This window comes from Bufo gargarizans, chromosome 6, assembly GCF_014858855.1.
Source record: "Bufo gargarizans isolate SCDJY-AF-19 chromosome 6, ASM1485885v1, whole genome shotgun sequence".
In the NCBI taxonomy this organism is placed as follows: domain Eukaryota; kingdom Metazoa; phylum Chordata; class Amphibia; order Anura; family Bufonidae; genus Bufo; species Bufo gargarizans.
The window spans coordinates 370,493,513-370,510,911 of NC_058085.1; the positions used below are offsets into that span (position 1 = coordinate 370,493,513).

Sequence of the window (17,399 nt, forward strand, 5' to 3'; positions counted from 1 at the left end):
TTCTCCTTGACTTCATCTAGGGGATGGGAATTGTAAGCGGACACATCGAGGGAGATATATCAAGACTGGCCAATCCATCCTGCGTCGGTGTGAGATGCACCTGATTTGTTAAGAGGCAGTAACAAATCAGACGCATCTGTGCCCTGGCGTGCGCCAGAAACTGAAGTTTACACCAACGCATGCTACAGGCTGGCGTAGACTTTAGCTATAACTTTGGCCACTTTCTGGCGAAACTTAAGCAAATGCGGCGGTGCCACTAAGCCATGCCTCCTTTCACGAAGCCATGCGCCTTTTCACGAAGCCATGCCCTCTTCCACAAAGCAACGCCCCCTTCCACGAAGCCATGCCCCCTTCAATGAAGCCATGCCCTCCTTCCACTAAGCCATGCGCCCTTCCATGAAGTAATGCCCCCTGCCACGAAGCCATGCCCCCTTTCACAAAGCCATGCCCCTTTTCACGACGCCATGCCCCCTTCCATGAAGCAACGCCCCCTTTCACGACGCCATGCCCCCTTCCATGAAGCCATGCCCCCTTCAATGAAGCCATGCCCCCTTCAATGAAGCCATGCCCTCCTTCCACTAAGCCATGCGCCCTTCCATGAAGCCATGCCCCCTTCCACTAAGCCATGCCCCCTTCCACAAAGCAACGCCCCCTTCCACTAAGCCATGCCCCCTTCCACGAAGCAACACCCCCTTTCACGAAGCCATGCCCCCTTCCACGAAGCCATGCCCCCTTCATTGAAGCCAAGCCCCCCTTCCACTAAGCCATGCTCCCTTCCATGAAGCCATGCCCCTCTTCCACTAAGCCATTCCCTCTTCCATGAAGCCATGCCCCCTTCCACTAAGCCATGCCCCCTTCCACGAAGCAACACCCCCTTTCACAAAGCCATGCCCCCTTCCACAGAAGCCATGCCCCCTTCAATGAAGCCATGCCCCCCTTCCACTAAGCCATGCCCCCTTCCATGAAGCCATGCCCCCTTCCAGGAAGCCATCCCCCTTCCACTAAGCCATGCCCCCTTCCACAAAGCCATGCCCCCCTTCCACTAAGCCATGCCCCCCTTCCACTAAGCCATGCCCCCTTCCATGAAGCCATGCCCCCTTCCAGGAAGCCACCACCCCTTCCATGAAGCCATGCCCCCTTCCACTAAGCCATGCTCCCTTTTCTCTGCACTTCAGAAAAGTGCAGAGAAGCTCAAAAAGTCACAAATTAAGGTGCACCCCACAATTGCGTATAGGGCTTAATAAATGTTCCCCTTTCTGTTTTAGATTTCCCCACAGAAAAAAATCTCATGCGGACAAGTCTGGGGAACATGGCGGCCTTAACCCCTCGCTCACAGTTCGCTCCTCCATTAACCCGTCCAGTGACTCCCGCGAGGTTCGGCATGTTGCCCCATCTTGTTGGAAGAAGCTGGAAAATGTTATTTCTTTAGCATCAGCCGACAGAATTTGACCTGCCCAAAGAGGCAGAGACCTGAGTTTGTCTTTTCACAGCCAATCATGCGACAAAAGTAAGGGCTTGTTCACATCTACGTTGAAGGCTCCTTTTGGGGCCTCTGTTGCAGATTCCATCAAAAAGACCAGACAAAAACTCCTGCAGGACTTTTTTGTCCAGTAAAAAATAAAATAAAACACAGGATCCCAAAAGGAAATTGAGCCGACTCCATTGCAGTCAATGAGGTCTGTTTGGCTCTGTTCTGTGCTGAATCCGACACTTCGGTTACTGCATTTTCGTTGTTCTGCTCTTCTAATGGAGATTTATAGTGGTGGTGTGAACACACCCTTAGCCAAAATATTATTTATTACTCTTATGTACTCTATATTATTATTATATTATTATAGTATGTAATTATTATGTATTATTTTATCATATTTACATATTACTGTTATGTATTTAGTTCTTACTGTTAAAGGGGTTTTCTGAGATTTTCATACGGATGGCCTGTTCTCAGGATAGGTCATCAATTTCAGATAGGTGGGACTCCAAAACTCGGCACCCCTGCCGATCAGCTGTACGAAGAGGCCGCAGCGCTCCGTAATCTACCTAGGCCATGTGATGTCATGGTCATCAGTCACGTGGCAGCTTGGGCCCCATTCAAGTGAATAGAGCTGAGCTGCGATACCAAGCACAGCCGCTATGTAATGGGCAGCGCTGTGCCTGGTAAGCTGCGAGGAGGCTGCGGTGCTCACCTGCCTCCTCAAATAGCTGATCTGCGGGGGTGCCGGAACCACCACCGATCTCATATAGATGACCTATCCTGAGGAAATCCCTTCAATTTTACTGTGTATTTTTATAGTAAATAAAGCTCAATGCTCAAAATGAATGTCACCACCAGATCTTTGAGAAGTTCTGTTAGACGTTCTTCAGTACTTCCTGCATGATCTTCTTTTGTTTTGCTTTCATTTTGACATCTCTCCTCCCTCTCCCAGCTGTCATCTATTAGCAGTGATTGCCTCCCTATATATCTCCTCCCCATACTGCCTCACCTTGCGGTTTATACAACTTCCTGGGCTGTGCTGATGCTAGAAGCTGCTACTGCTGCATCCAGAAGATAAGTCTGTTCCTTTATTTCTGTTTTCCTGTGGTCTTGATCCTAGGTGACCCTGACTCCCTCCGTATTTAGTGTAGGGAGTCGGTGGTCGTGTCCCCTAACTATGATAGGGTGTTCAGGTGTCATACAGTTGAGGATCGAGGGTATGCAATTATCTACCATAGAGATTTTTGCATAGGCTGAGCAGTAAGGGAGAGTGCTAGGGCTGTTACAGGGCTTACCCTCTTGTTCCTTAGTTTTGGATCAAGTCAGTCGGATCTTCATTTGTGTCTTCTAGTTTTCTGCAACACCATCCGTGACAATGAAGCTCTGCTAATGCACCTAATGCAACGTGTCAGCTCCCAAATCCAAGCCTGTATCCAGTATGCAAATTATTTTGCAGCGGTTTTCTATTGATGTTGTGTATATAGCAACCACATAAATGGTGGCATGAAGCTTTTACATCAATGCTGTACACATTTATTACACAGCTGTCATACAGTACATACATAAAACTATCCTATACTAGATGCTGTACATCCCTCACTCTGTATAAAGTGCACTATGAGGGCTACGCTGTCCTACCACACAGTGCCAATAAGGGCAAGAGAGTATCTTTTTAGCATCATACATTTCCTTATGTTATACAGTCCCCATAATGCAACATAGTAGCTTTAAGTGCTATACAGAGTCCCACAGCAGTTCCATCCAGTGCCCATAGTGGTTCCATCCACTGCCCACATGTACCATCCAGTGCCCATAGCAGCTCCATATAGTGCCTCTAACCGTTCCATACAGAACCTCACCGTACCATACACCGCCCATAGCAGTTCCATACAGTGTCCATAGCGGTTCTATACAGTGCCCCTAACAGTTCCATACAGTGCCCCACTGTACCATACAGTTCAACTAGCAGTTCCATACAATGCCTATAATGGTTCCATATATTGCCCCTAACAGTTCCATACAGAGCCCCACTGTACCATAAACAGTGCCCATAGCGGTTCTATACAGTGCCCATAGCGGTTCTATACAGCATCTCCACCCCATAGGGAGGTACTTCTTCTTCTGCTCTGTTCAGGGGACCCAGCAACTACATAGTGTGACCCCTTCTGACTGCAGCCCTGTGCGGGACTCTAGCTCTTTCCTACGCTGATGGTGTCAGGAGGAGATCAAGGCAATCATGAAGCTTTTATGGTCTGTAAACTATAAAACTCAGGGACGGATTAAATCAATTTCTGGATAAAACGTGGGGCAGAATGTGTTCTTCACAGCTCCTGGGTGGAAGACGCATAAATAATTGTCAGCTCTGTGCCGTGGGGGTCTGCATGTAATTATGTGGCCTCGATAAATATACATGACTCTGAGAAATAAGGGCGAGGAGATCGGAGTTACGTCAGGGCAGGCGAGTCGCTACACTGTGTCAGGAATGTATCATTTCAGAGAGTGCCTGTAATATTGGTTACTATGGTTATTAGTTTATATTAGGATTGAGTTTTCAGAGTGTTAACTCCACAATAGGAGTTAATACAGGATTTTCCTGAGGACAGTGGATCAGTGGATTGTCTTTGATTTTCCAGTTGTTGTGTTGAATTCCACTGGTCCACGGTATTATCATCCTTAGGCTACTTTCACACTTGCGTTTTTTGCCTGATCCGTCATGGGTCAGCAAAAACGCTTCCGTTTGTGATAATACAACTGCCTGCAATGGATCCGGTTGTATCATCTAATAGCCAGGACGGATCTGGCATTAAAACCATTGTGGTGGAGGATGCATCATGGTTTGGAGCTGTAGGAGGAAGCATCATGGGGTGGAGCTGGAGGAGGGAACATCATGGGGTGCAGCTGGAGGAGAAAGCATCATGGGGTGGAGCTGGAGGAGGAAGCATCATGGGGTGGAGCTGGAGGAGGAAGCATCATGGGGTGGAGCTGGAGGAGGAAGCATCATGGGGTGGAGCTGGAGGAGGAAGCATCATGGGGTGGAGCTGGAGGAGGAAGCATCATGGTTTGGAGCTGGAGGAGGAAGCATCATGGGGTGGAGCTGGAGGAGAAAGCATCATGGGGTGGAGCTGGAGGAGAAAGCATCATGGGGTGGAGCTGGAGGAGAAAGCATCATGGGGTGGAGCTGGAGGAGGAAGCATCATGGTTTTGGGCTGGTGGAGCAGGCATTATGGTTTGGGGCTAGTGAAGGATGCATCACTGTTCAAAGCTAGTGGAGGGAAGCATCATGGCATGGGGCTGGTGGAGGATGCATCATGGTTTGGAGCTGGAGGAGGAACCATCATGGGGTGGAGCTGGAGGAGGAAGCATCATGGGGTGGAGCTGGAGAAGGAAGCATCGTGGTTTGTGGCTAGTGGAGGGGGCATTATAGTTTGGGGCTGGTGAAGGAAGCATCATGGTTTGGGGCTGGTGTAGGGGGCAACATGGTTTTGGGTGGCTTTGCTGCCTCAGGTCCTGGTTGTCTTGTTGAATCATTGAATGAACAATAAAGTATAAGTTATTTTAAAAAGAGAGTATAAAGAAAGCACCCATGACCTGATGAAACAAGACAATGACTCAAAGCACAGAAGTAAATTAACTTAAATATAGTTTTAAAAAAAATGGTGTTTTAGAATGGCCAAAGTCTGACCATCACCCTATGGAGATGCTGTGGCCCGACCTGAAGAGGACTAAGCATGAAAGGCATCTCAAAAATATTCACGACCTGAAACACATTTGTAAGGAGGAATGGACTGGTTGAACATTTCCCATTAATGTTGTACAAATCTGATTTGCAGCTACAGGAAATCTTTGATGGATGTATTTGCTGCTAAAGGGGATCTACAGGTTATTAATTTGATTCATTTAAGGGTTCACTTACTTCTTCTCCCTGGACTGCGGGCGGCTACTCAGTGTGCTCAATATAAATAGTTTAATTATGTTTTGTTTATCTATAATTGTGTCTTAGGGCTCTTTCACACCTGCGTTCTTTTCTTCCGGCATAGAGTTCCGTCGTCGGGGCTCTATGCCGGAAGAATCCTGATCAGTTTTATCCTAATGCATTCTGAATGGAGTGAAATCCGTTCAGGATGCATCAGGATGTCTTCAGTTCCGGAACGGAACGTTTTTTGGCCGGAGAAAATACCGCAGCATGCTGCGCTTTTTGCTCCGGCCAAAAATCCTGAAGACTTGCCGCAAGGCCGGATCCGGAATTAATGCCCATTGAAAGGCATTGATCCGGATCCGGCCTTAAGCTAAACGTCGTTTCGGCGCATTGCCGGATCCGACGTTTAGCTTTTTCTGAATGGTTACCATGGCTGCCGGCACGCTAAAGTCCTGGTTGCCATAGTAGTAGTGGGGAGCGGGGGAGCAGCATACTTACCGTCCATGCGGCTCCCGGGGCGCTCCAGAATGACGTCAGGGCGCCCCACGCGCATGGATGGCGTAATCGCATGGCACGTCATCCATGCGCATGGGGCGCTCTGACGTCATTCTGGAGCGCCCCGGGAGCCGCACGGACTGTAAGTATACTGCTCCCCCGCTCCCCACTACTACTATGGCAACCAGGACTTTAATAGCGTCCTGGCTGCCATAGTAACACTGAACGCATTTTGAAGACGGATCCGTCTTCAAATGCTTTCAGTTCACTTGCGTTTTTCCGGATCCGGCGTGTAATTCCGGCAAGTGGAGTACATGCCGGATCCGGACAACGCAAGTGTGAAAGAGGCCTTAGATAACAATCAGATCACAATTTATTAGTAATCAGTGCAGAAATCAAGGTTATTCCAAAGACTTCACTTACTTTGTCTTGCACCATAAAATGTTACATATCATTCCAAATATATCCTACAGTGAGCATGAGTCTGCCCTTGTCTCTGAGCAGTTGCTTCCTATCACCTCTCTTGTACTGGATGGTTCTGGTAAATGAAGGATTACTTCTCTGGGCTGGTCAGATAATAAAGAGTTAATAGCCGCCCTGTGGTTGCAGCCTGTGAAGCGGCTTACGCGGGTAATTTGCAGCAATAATAACTTTATAAAGAAATTCCCTGGAAATGAAGGATATCACCTGCACAGCAGGACGCCTCTCCGTTCATATTACAGTGTAACATCCCTCAGCATCTTCCCAGGGACAATACAAAACTCGGGGTCACTCTTCTATAGATGGGGTTACTCAGAGGCCCGGAACATCTCATTCATTGAGCTGACAGAAGCAGAATCACCGCCGTCCTGTTATTCCTAATAAAACTATGAAAGGCGCTTCCATCAAATAAACGCAGCTAATGCTCACCGTGACCGCACTAAGTCACGGCCGCCTGTGAAGGATTCTGCAAAAAGATATAAATAATGAGATTTTACCGGCCTGACATGTTCAAGGATTCTGGGCTTCTCAAGGATTCCTTCTAGGTTGTGAGATTTAGATTTACACAGTGTGAGATAGCATTAATGTTGTTTACTTTCAAGAATTCATCTAAACTCTTTTTAAAACTGTCCCTGTTCCTGCTGTGACCGCGTCCTGAGGAGTCTATTCCACAGATTCACGGTTCTTACAGTAAAGAAGCTTTGACGCTTCTGGAGACTGAACTTTTTCTTCTCCAGTCGGAGGCAGCGCCCCCTTGTCTTTTGAAGGCATTTTACATGGAACATATGTTCACCATATGTTTTGTATGGCCCATTTAAATATTTGTATAGGTTAATCATGTCCCTCCCTTAGACGTCTCATTAAAACTATGTAAGAAGGTACAAGGAATCATCGTGGATGATAGGTACGTGTCACCGAGGTTCCTGGCCTCGGTGGAGTAAGAGCCGGTTTTTATGTGTCAGCAGCAGTTGCTGTTTGACACCTTGGGATTTAGCATGGCTGTAATAGCTGATCCGGGACGGCTCTTACTGGGAGTAGTCAAAGAGTTGGGTGGGTGACTGCTCCCCACGTTACAGGCCGGGTTTTGCCAATGCAAAACCCATTCAACAATATGGGAGTCCAAGCTCAATGACTGAAGTTTATTGATAAGCCTTCTATGTGGGACAGTATCAAAAACCTTACTAAAGTCTAGATAAGCGATGTCTACTGCACCTCCTCCATCTATTATTTTAGTCACCCAATCAGAAAATTCAAAATTAGTTTGACATGATCTCCCTGAAGTAAATCCATGCTGTTTTTCATCTTTCAATCCATGGGATTTTAGATGTTCCACAATTCTCTCCTTAAATATGGTTTCCATTCATTTCCCCACTATTGATGTCAGGCTTACTGGCCTATAGTTGTGAATGGGCACAACATTTGCTAATTTCCAATCTTCCACGACTCCTGTTGCCAGTGATTGGTTAAATAAATCTGTTAATGGTTTTGCTAGTTCACCGCTGAGCTCTTTTAATAGCTTTGGGTGTATCCCATCAGGCCCCTGTGACTTATTTGTATTAATTACTGATTACTTATTTGTATTAATTTTCTGACCAATCGTTGGTCAGATGGCCAATTACACACACAGATCTTATACACTTGTTATACACACCAACTATTGGTTTGATTGGACAGATATTGTTCAGATAATCTGTTGGTGTAATACAGGAGTTAGTCAGCTACATCAACCCTACCAGGCCATATGCCTGGTTTTATAGGGCTGATCCTGACGTCAGAGCCTCTTCAGAGCCTCTTTAAAGCTCATGAGCCCTAATACCAAATCTGGAGTGGGACCCACAATATTGGCATCTTTTTACATAACCTGTGACCCTGGGGCCCCGGTACAACTCTGCACCCTCTATAGCTATACCCATGATACATGTTATCTAAGTGCCTGAAATGAATCGATTTTATGCTCATTTCTTCTGCCCATACGTCATGTGACTTGTAAGCTCCTTCTAGATTGGTGGCAAATGTTGCCTGGTGGGACAAATTATACCAGAAAATAAGGGACTTATACATTTCCATTCCAAGTGCAATCATCACTGGTCACCTCCTGGTAGATGTCACAGGTGTCCCTGAAAGTACCAAATTGATGGTCTATACTTATGATGGTCATCAACATCAGATCAGTTGGGGGGGGGGCGGTTTTGAAGGTGCTTCATCAACCACCATGTTCTATTTATTCTTGTGCTGAACCTCTGTAACTTGAAGGATTGGAGGTTTCTATTTACTCACTTAGACCTTGGACTCCAAAAACTGGAAGGAACAGAAGATCTCCAGGAGATTTAAGATCACTCCAACCAAGTAAAGTTTGACTTCATGTTTCAAACCTATTAAAGGTGCAATAGCCCTGAAACACGTTGCATGTGAAAGTAACATTTTCACTATTCCCCTGGCTTGGAGTGGTCTTAGATGTCTTGGTGATTCCCTGCACCCAAAGAGTATCCAGTTCTTTGAGTCCACATAATCACTTTGATTCCTCCAGTCCTTCAAGATGCCACCTAAGCATAAATTCATATGAATTGTGAGTGTCTCTTTTTAGGCATCCCTTCCCCATATATTCAGCTTTATCCTTCTCTGCCAAATGTAGAGTCAAAGTTCTGTCATCAAAAGAAAACTTTGCACAGATTAAAAAGCCATCACCGAAGACGTGAAGATTAGAAGAACTTAAGTAATGACAAAGACCTCCATTATAAAGACGTATAATCATCAACGGCGCAATCTTCTGCTTTTCTTCCCAGTGCTGTCCTGCAGGAGCGACAGCTCCTGGTAAACAAGGCAAATAATTTTACTAAGTATTATCAAAGTTTAAGTGCCATCAGTCTTTGGTACTATACATGAGCTGGAGCTTGTAATTTCTCTTTATTCAACCTTCAAAGTGAAATCAATTTGTCATCAGTTCCAAATATTTCATAAATCAGGTTTTTTTTTTGAGTTTTTGTCCTACAGCCCAGTCCGGCAGGTTTTCCAAAAAAATCTAAATAAATAAAAACTCTTGTGTGCAAAAATGACCGTGTTTACAACCAATCCCCGGCCAAGATGATCAGTTTTTTGGCTCCGCCGGTATGTGACCTGCAGAGATAATATTCGGAGAGTCAGCAGAACGGCTCGGTAGGATAATGATGCTTTGTAAAGCACTTAATGTACCATTGCAGAAAAGACAGACAGAAATTCCTGCCCCGCTGGTCTCAGAGGGTGTCCTCTTTGTACGAGGTCAAGGGTCCATGAGTGAGTGCAGTTATGGGAAGCAGAATCTGCTCACCTCTGTAAGGGGTCAATGTCTCTGCTGCCTCCATAGCACCTCGTTCCATAGAGTTTTTGACTTCTGGGTTCTGCTTTGCAGGGTGATTAGTACATGGTAATATCTTTGCGTTATTTGGGTAAGAGTGAGAATGTCAGTTCTTAAAGGGGTTTGAAATGGGTTAAAAAAAGAAAAGAATGATAACTGACTCCACCAGATCCCCATCACTGCCTTTCTGCTCCAGTGTCGGCTGCTCTCCACTTCCTGTCCCTGGGCTCAGCACACAGGAAATGGCTTAGATTTTTAACTCAGCCAATCACTGGCCTCACTGGTGACCAGCCGGCATTTGTCTAAACAGGAAATGTAATCCAGTTCTTGTAGGTCAAACCCGAAAGCAGCAGTGAAGCATTGGGACAATAGTGGTGGAGACTCTTTTTATTTCAACCCATTCCACCCCCTTTTTTAAAAATAAAATTAAAGCCCCTTTAAGGGGACCATCCTGTTTAGAGTCACTTAGATCAGTGTTTCCCAACCAGTTTGCCTCCAGCTGTTGCAAAACTACAACTCCCAGCATGCCCGCACAGCCAAAGGCTGTCCAGGCATGCTGGGAGTTGTAGTTTTGCAACAGCTGGAGGCACACTGGTTGGGAAACACTGACTTAGATGATAATAGAGAGGCACTTAACATATCACTAGGAAATGCTATAACTTTATGATGGGTTGTGATCCAACCTCTGGGACCTTGACTGATCCTGGGAATTAAGGGACTGCAGGGCTTATTTAGGGCTGTGGCCCCTTTACAGTCATTGAACAAAATAGCGCCTTGGCCACCCGATGTGCGGGAGAATGAAACTACCTTCAAATGGGATCAGATGCCTTTCCCTGCACAGCCAGGTGGGTGGGGGCGCCACTGTGCAGAGGAAGTAGACACAGGACAAAAGCAGTGATGTAGCCCCCCTATTCTCAAATCAGTGAGGGGCTCCAGCGGTCATAAAATGATGGCATTTCGTAGCAATATGCCATCACTTTGTGAGATGGGATACCCCCTAAACTAACATTTAACCCCTGTCCAGGAGGGAAAATGCCCTAAAATAGGGTAAGAAATATGAGAAGGCATACATTCTGTTGCCTACCAGGCTCCCAATAGTCTCCTCTCCCTGACCATGTCTCAACATGCAGGAAATGCCAGTAGAGGCCCATTCAGCCAATCAGTGGTTGAGGCGGGTCACCACTACGGCCAGTGATTGGCTTAGCAGGCATCTTCAGGCAATTCCCGTGGGTGGAGCTGGAACCAGGAAGTGGAGACCAGTGGGGTAGATGGCAAGCATCAGAACAGGAATGGCTGGGGGTCAATGAGGGTTACTATTGCTTCTTGTATTTGCCCCCCAGGTCATTTTACCCCATCAACAATCCCCTTAAAGGCTTCAACACTGATAGACAATTGTATTGATGGGTGGACCCATCCCAGAGATGCCCACTAAATAAGACTTAATGGGTTGAGCTCGGGATCAGACTGTCTGTACGGACAAGCCCCTGCGCCTGTAGGAAAGAGAACAAAGCACTTGCCTGAACAATGTGGCCCCTGGCTATCAATATCAAAGTCCCGGAGAACTCCTTTTAGAGTTTTCAGTCATATCAGGATCTATAGGTGCCATACATGAAGGAGATCTCATTATAAACTGAGGAATTAAAGGGATTGTTTATAAATGTATCAAAAGATTTGTAATATATTCTGATAATCATGTGATGTCAGTATGGGGAGGGGGCAAAAAGTTAATATAGTCTCAGACTAAAACTGCTATATGTAAACATTTGTTACATTCAGAAGGTAGTTCGTGTGGGGTGGGGGTCAGAACCAGCACTTCCCAATCATCAAGGCATGAAAGCTTAAAGGGATTCTCCACTTGTCAGAAGTAGTAGTATCAATAAGATAATCACAAAGTGTCCCCTTGCTGAGACCCCTCAACAACCAGTTCAAGGAAAATTTACCAGCAATTGTAGAATGTCCCTGCAGCGCTCCCACAGGAGAAATGAAGTATTGCACAGTACCTATTCATGTCTGTGTAACGCATGACAGGACAGGTGCTCCACAGGGAGCGGACTCTGGACAGCGTATCCACCCCCGGATTATATGCTTGTAATATATATATATTTTTTTTTATATTTTTTTTTTAATCGTCAGTATACTTAAAGTGATGCCTCTAATCCTCGCCCGGGGGGGCGTGCACACAGCTATGATGTCTGTTAATTACTCCGGGTAATAAAAGAGCTAAATTAGGATTAACTATCTTTAGGGACTGGGTTGATTTTAAGCTATAAAATTAGCATATTGTTTGGAAGGACTATGGGCGCCACAGGAATTTCTCGCCCTTCTGGACGCTAGCGTTGTCTTTGACATGTTACTTACTAAAACCCTCTCACTGAGGATCCTGTGTTTGGGATCTCGGATTTCGAGCCATGAAAGGGCGTTTGTTAAGCGTCGGCTCCTTGTTCTGTATTTCCATACATTATCTGGGAGAACATAAGGCGATGTAGGCATCCTGGCATTCATGCGAAATGTTATTTAACACCCACGTGGCTCATGATTACTTCGACTGCAAGCGTCTCCGTTCTTGACAATGGAAGTCACGCTGGTGCTGGGAACAGCGAGGTGCTCTAATGATAATGTATCAGAAGCGGCATTAATGGCAGGAGTTGTAGCTGGAGTATATGTATCTCCATGGTAGCTGCCATTCACCTCCTTTGTCATTCTCGATTTTCACCCTATATGATCCCATCTGCTGCGCAGATGTATGAAATGCATTGCAATTGAAGTGCCCTTGAGCAGGGAGTACTTTGACATTTGGACATTTGTGGACATTTATCTATATCCCCTATGCAAAGTTAAAACTTCTTACTTTATTTCTCTTGAAAGGGTTAACTTATACTGTTTATTACTGTGTAACTGCATTATATATATATATATCTTGTTCATTATCACTGTATTTACATGCTCTGTGGAAATGGTGAATGAATACTGAGAGACTGTTAGGGCTTTGATTGAGAAGCTAGTAATTTTCCACAGCTGCCATAGGGTTTAAAAAAGACCATGTTTTGAAGGGAAAAACCCAGACTTATTTACCACCAAAAAGCAGACAGCCTGACCTTTTAACCCCTTCCCGACATATTACGTAATAGTACCTTATGGCGGCAAGTGACTTGCCGCATTTTGACGTACTATTACGTTATGGTGATCGGGTGGGCACTGGAGCAGTGCGCGCTCGATCACTGCAGGGGCCCGGCAGTCCCTGATAGCCGGGCCCATGCTGTTTCCGCGGGAATCGCTGTAAAAGCCGATGCCAGTGGATTAACCCCTTTTATGCCATGGTCAGCGCTGACCGCGGCATATAAGGTGCATGAGGTGGGTGAGAGAGCCCATCGCGTCCCCGCGCTGCTGTGGCAGGGACCTGATGGATGAAAAGGTAGCTCGATGCCATGCACAGGCTACCCAATGCCTTGCACGGCATCGGGACCTGCCTTCTACGAGGGCCAAGGAGATCCAGCCTCTCCTAGGCAACCTGTCCAGCCCCAGGCCCATCTTCTAGGCAACCTGTATAGCCCCAGGCCCGTCTCCTAGGCAACCTATAAGTGTTTACTCAGTGTAATACACTAACAGGCAATGCATTACAATACAGATGTATTGTAATGCATTGCAGAAGAGATCAGACCCCCAAAAGTTGAAGTCCCAGACAGGGACAGAAGTAAAGTAAAAAAAAAAGCAAAAAGAAAAAGAAAAAAATGCCCCTTTCCCCTGATTTTATAATAATAGAAGAAAAAAACACACATTAGGTATCACCGCGTCCGTAACGACCGGATCTATAAATATATCACATGATCCACCCCATCCGATAAACAATATAAAACCGTCACCTCATCCCGCAAAAAATGAGCCCCTACATAAGAAAATCGCTAATAAAAAAAAAAATATATAGCTCTCAGAACATGGAGACATTAAAACATATTTTTTTTTATTTCAAATATGCTATTATTGTGTTAAATTGAAATAAAAAAAAAGTATACATATTAGGTATCGCCGCGTCCGTAACAACCAGCTATATAAAAATATCACATGACCTAACCCCTCAGCTGAACACTGTGAAACAAATAAATAAAATACAGTGCCAAAAAAAGCCATTTTTTGTCACCTTACATCACAAAAATTGCAACACCAAGCGATCAAAAAGGCATATGCCCCCCAACATAGTACTAATCAAACCGTCACCTTATCCCGCAAAAAATGAGACCCTACCTAAGACTATCGGTCAAAAGATAAAAAAAAACTATGACTCTCAAAACTTCTATTATTGTGTTAGAGTGAAATACCATGAATTAAAAAAAGTTGACATTACGTATTGCCACGTCCGCAACGATCTGCTCTATAAAAATGTCACATGACCTAACCCCTCAGGTGAAATGGGACATGGCATCTAAAAACCAGTCCAGCAAAATCTGCCTTTAATAAACCATATGGTGTTCCTTGTGCCCTTACGTCAGTTTACGACCACATGTGGGCTGTTTCTGAAAACCGCAGAATCAGGGTAATAAATATTGAGTTTTGTTTGGCTGTTAACCCTTGATGTATTTAAGATTTTTTTTTATTAAAATGGAAAATTTGCCAATAAAGTGAAATTTAGAAATGTCATCTCCATTTTCCTTTAATTCTTGCAGAGCACCTAAAGGGTTAATACAGTTTGTAAAATCAGTTTTGAGTAACTTGAGGGGTGTAGTTTCTACTATGTAGGCCCCACAAAGTAACTTCAGACCTGAACTGGTCCTTAAAAAGTGGGTTTTGGAAATTTTCTTAAAAATATTAAGAATTGCCTCTAAAATTCTAAGCCTTCTAACGTCCGAAAAAAATAAAATGACATTTACAAAATGATGCCAACATAAAGTAGACATGTGGGGAATGTTAAGTAATAAATATTTCCTGAGCTATCACTTTCTGTTTTAAAAGCACAATGTGTAGTGTTGATGGTGGCCAGAAATGATGTGGTCATGAGGGGCCGCAATCATGTCCCTGAAACTGCTGTAGGTACCGTGTGATCTGTTGATGGGTTTACGGGTCTATAGTAGTGATGATCGGAAGGGGTCATTTTCGAATTCGCGATATTTCGCGAATATTTAGTAGAATATTCGTTGAATATTAAAAATTCGAGAATTCGCGATTTTTTTTACTCTAAAAATCGGCAAGGTAATGATTGTGTAATATGCAAATTTTTGCAATTTACAACTATTAGACAAAGAAGATTATAGCACTATATTAGCTAAATTGCTCTATATTTAATTTTTTTCGAATATTCGCTATATTGCTATAACTTAGTTTTTTCGAATATTCGTAATATTCTAAAACAAGAATATATAGCAATATAGCGAATATTCGAAAAAAACGAATATAGAGCAATTTAGCTAATATAGTGCTATAATCTTTTTTTTTATAGTTGTAATTTTTTTCCAATCCAAAAAAACGAATATAGAGCAAAATTTGCAAACACTACTACTCCTAAAGTTAAGTATATTGCAGCCTTCTTATTGGCCCACAAGCTAGAAGTAGGGAGGGATCATGTGTACTGATAAAAAAAAAAAAAAAATCTAATAAAAAAAAAAAAAATAAATTTGAATATTCGAATTTACGAATATATATAACTATATTCGAAATATTTGCGAATTTTCGAAGTACCTATATTCGTAATAAAAATCGAAATTCGAATATTCGTGATCAACACTAGTCTATAGTACGAATTGTTACATAAGAAGGATTATCTCACAATTCCTTAGTCCTGCAAAAGGCGATTCTACAGAAATACAACTGACATTCCTTACATAATCGCCAACACGGAAAACCAAGTGCATGACACGCGGCCCTTCATGGTTGAGGAAGTATGAGGCTCAGAACCAGGGGTACGTGACCAGAGGGTGCATCAGCCGTCCCTGCTGAAAGAGGAAATACCTCTGGCACCTCTGGCTTATGACATGTGTATAGCGGAGTTATCTGGTTACTTTATGCATTGAGCTGTAATTTGGTTACTGTTTGTAGGTATCCGAGCAGTGTATGGTGGTATTTGTGGAAACATTTTATATATTTATTTATTTTATGCACTTATATAGCGCTGACATATTCCGCAGCACTTTACAGATATTAGCATCAAATTGTCCCCACATTCTAAGGTCCCTATCAGTCTGTCTATGGAGTGCGGGAGGAAACCGGAGAACCCGGCGGAAACCCACGCAAACACAGGGAGGACCTACAAACTACTTGGTCAGATTCGAACTTAGGACCCCAGAGCTGCAAGGCACCACTGAGCCACGAGCTTCCCCTGCATGTAGGGTGCTGTGTTCCAGTCACGCAGGAGGAGATTTTTCATTGCGATTGAATTGAGCAAAGTTCTCAAAAATTGGATTCAGCTGCTTCGCCGAACTTTATAAACAAATTCGCTTTGTGACAAATTACTTTGTCACGAAGGTCAGTTCTTTGTAAATAGCGGCTGCAATGACAGGGAACGGTGATTGCGCCTCTCCCTGTCATTCTACCCCTCAGATGATGGTTCACCGCTGATCGCGACATCTGAGATCCACATTAAGGCATTTTAGTGTTTGCTAACTAAAAAAAAATGTCATTGTACTTACCTTATTCATTTGAGTTTGAAGAGGCACCCGCAGCATCTTACTTCAAGATCCAGGGCGAAATCTCTCTTTGCACGTGATGACATCATCACGTCGGACGCTGTGGTGACATCATACATCACAGTGCATGAGATTTCGTACGGGATCTTCAAGCAAAATGGCCGCAGCCTCCTTACACTCAAATAGATGGGTTAAGATGGGTTTTAATTTTTTTTCTATCGCCATTTCAGTGAAAATCAATTAGTTACCACGAAGCACGAGGAAATTCGGCTTCGCGACGAATCAAATTTTTCCTGAAATTTGGATCGATGCAACTCAGTCCTCATAGATATTGTGAGATCTTATGCTCTGTTAGGGTCTATGGATGTACTTGATGAGGGGACTTTTCTCTACAAGGCACTTGCTCTCACTTTTGCATGACATGGCCAACTCATGGAACTTAAGAAGGCCAGGTTATACTACAGGTAGGCTAGGGAGAATCGGGTTTGGATCAGTGGCGTACTAAGGGGGGGGCGGTCCGCCCCGGGTTCCGGCTCTCCGGGGGGTGCCAGAAGCAATCAGTGCATCCATCAATACAGATGGAAGTGCTCACTGCTGGAGCGCTGGGAGCTGATGTCCTGTCACTCACCGCTCTGCTCCCCGCGCTCCTCCCCTCCTTCAGGCCGGCGGTGCACAGAATGGTGAAGCAGGAAGACTTCTCCGTGCTCCACCATTCAGCCTGCAGGCACGGATTGCACTGCTGGCCTGTGTGGGTGGGGCCTGAAGCCCGGTAATCAGCATAAGCTCCACCCACATAATGCTGCAGTGCGATCTGTGTCTGCAGGGGAGAGAGGACTGTGAGCTTCAGGAGCGGGACAAGGTGGGTAGTTACTGTGTTGTTTTTTTTTTTTTTTTTTAAATACAGAGGAGGCTCAGAGGACTTTATTACTATGGAGGGGGCACAGAGGACATTACTAATGTGAAGGGGGCACAATGGGCATTTCTGCTATGGAGGGGGCACAGAGCCAGAGGGCATTACTACAATGAAGGTGGCACAGAGGGCATTATTACTGTGAAGGGGGCATAGTGGGCATTATTACTGTGAAGGGGGCA

At 44.7% G+C, this 17,399-nt stretch overlaps 1 protein-coding gene across 1 annotated transcript in view; it reads right to left on the bottom strand.

Annotated features, from left to right (window-relative positions):
- The window catches only part of LOC122942245 (VPS10 domain-containing receptor SorCS1-like), a 578,027-nt gene that overhangs the window by 423,641 nt on the left and 136,987 nt on the right, over nucleotides 1–17,399 (bottom strand). The window lies entirely within an intron of this gene.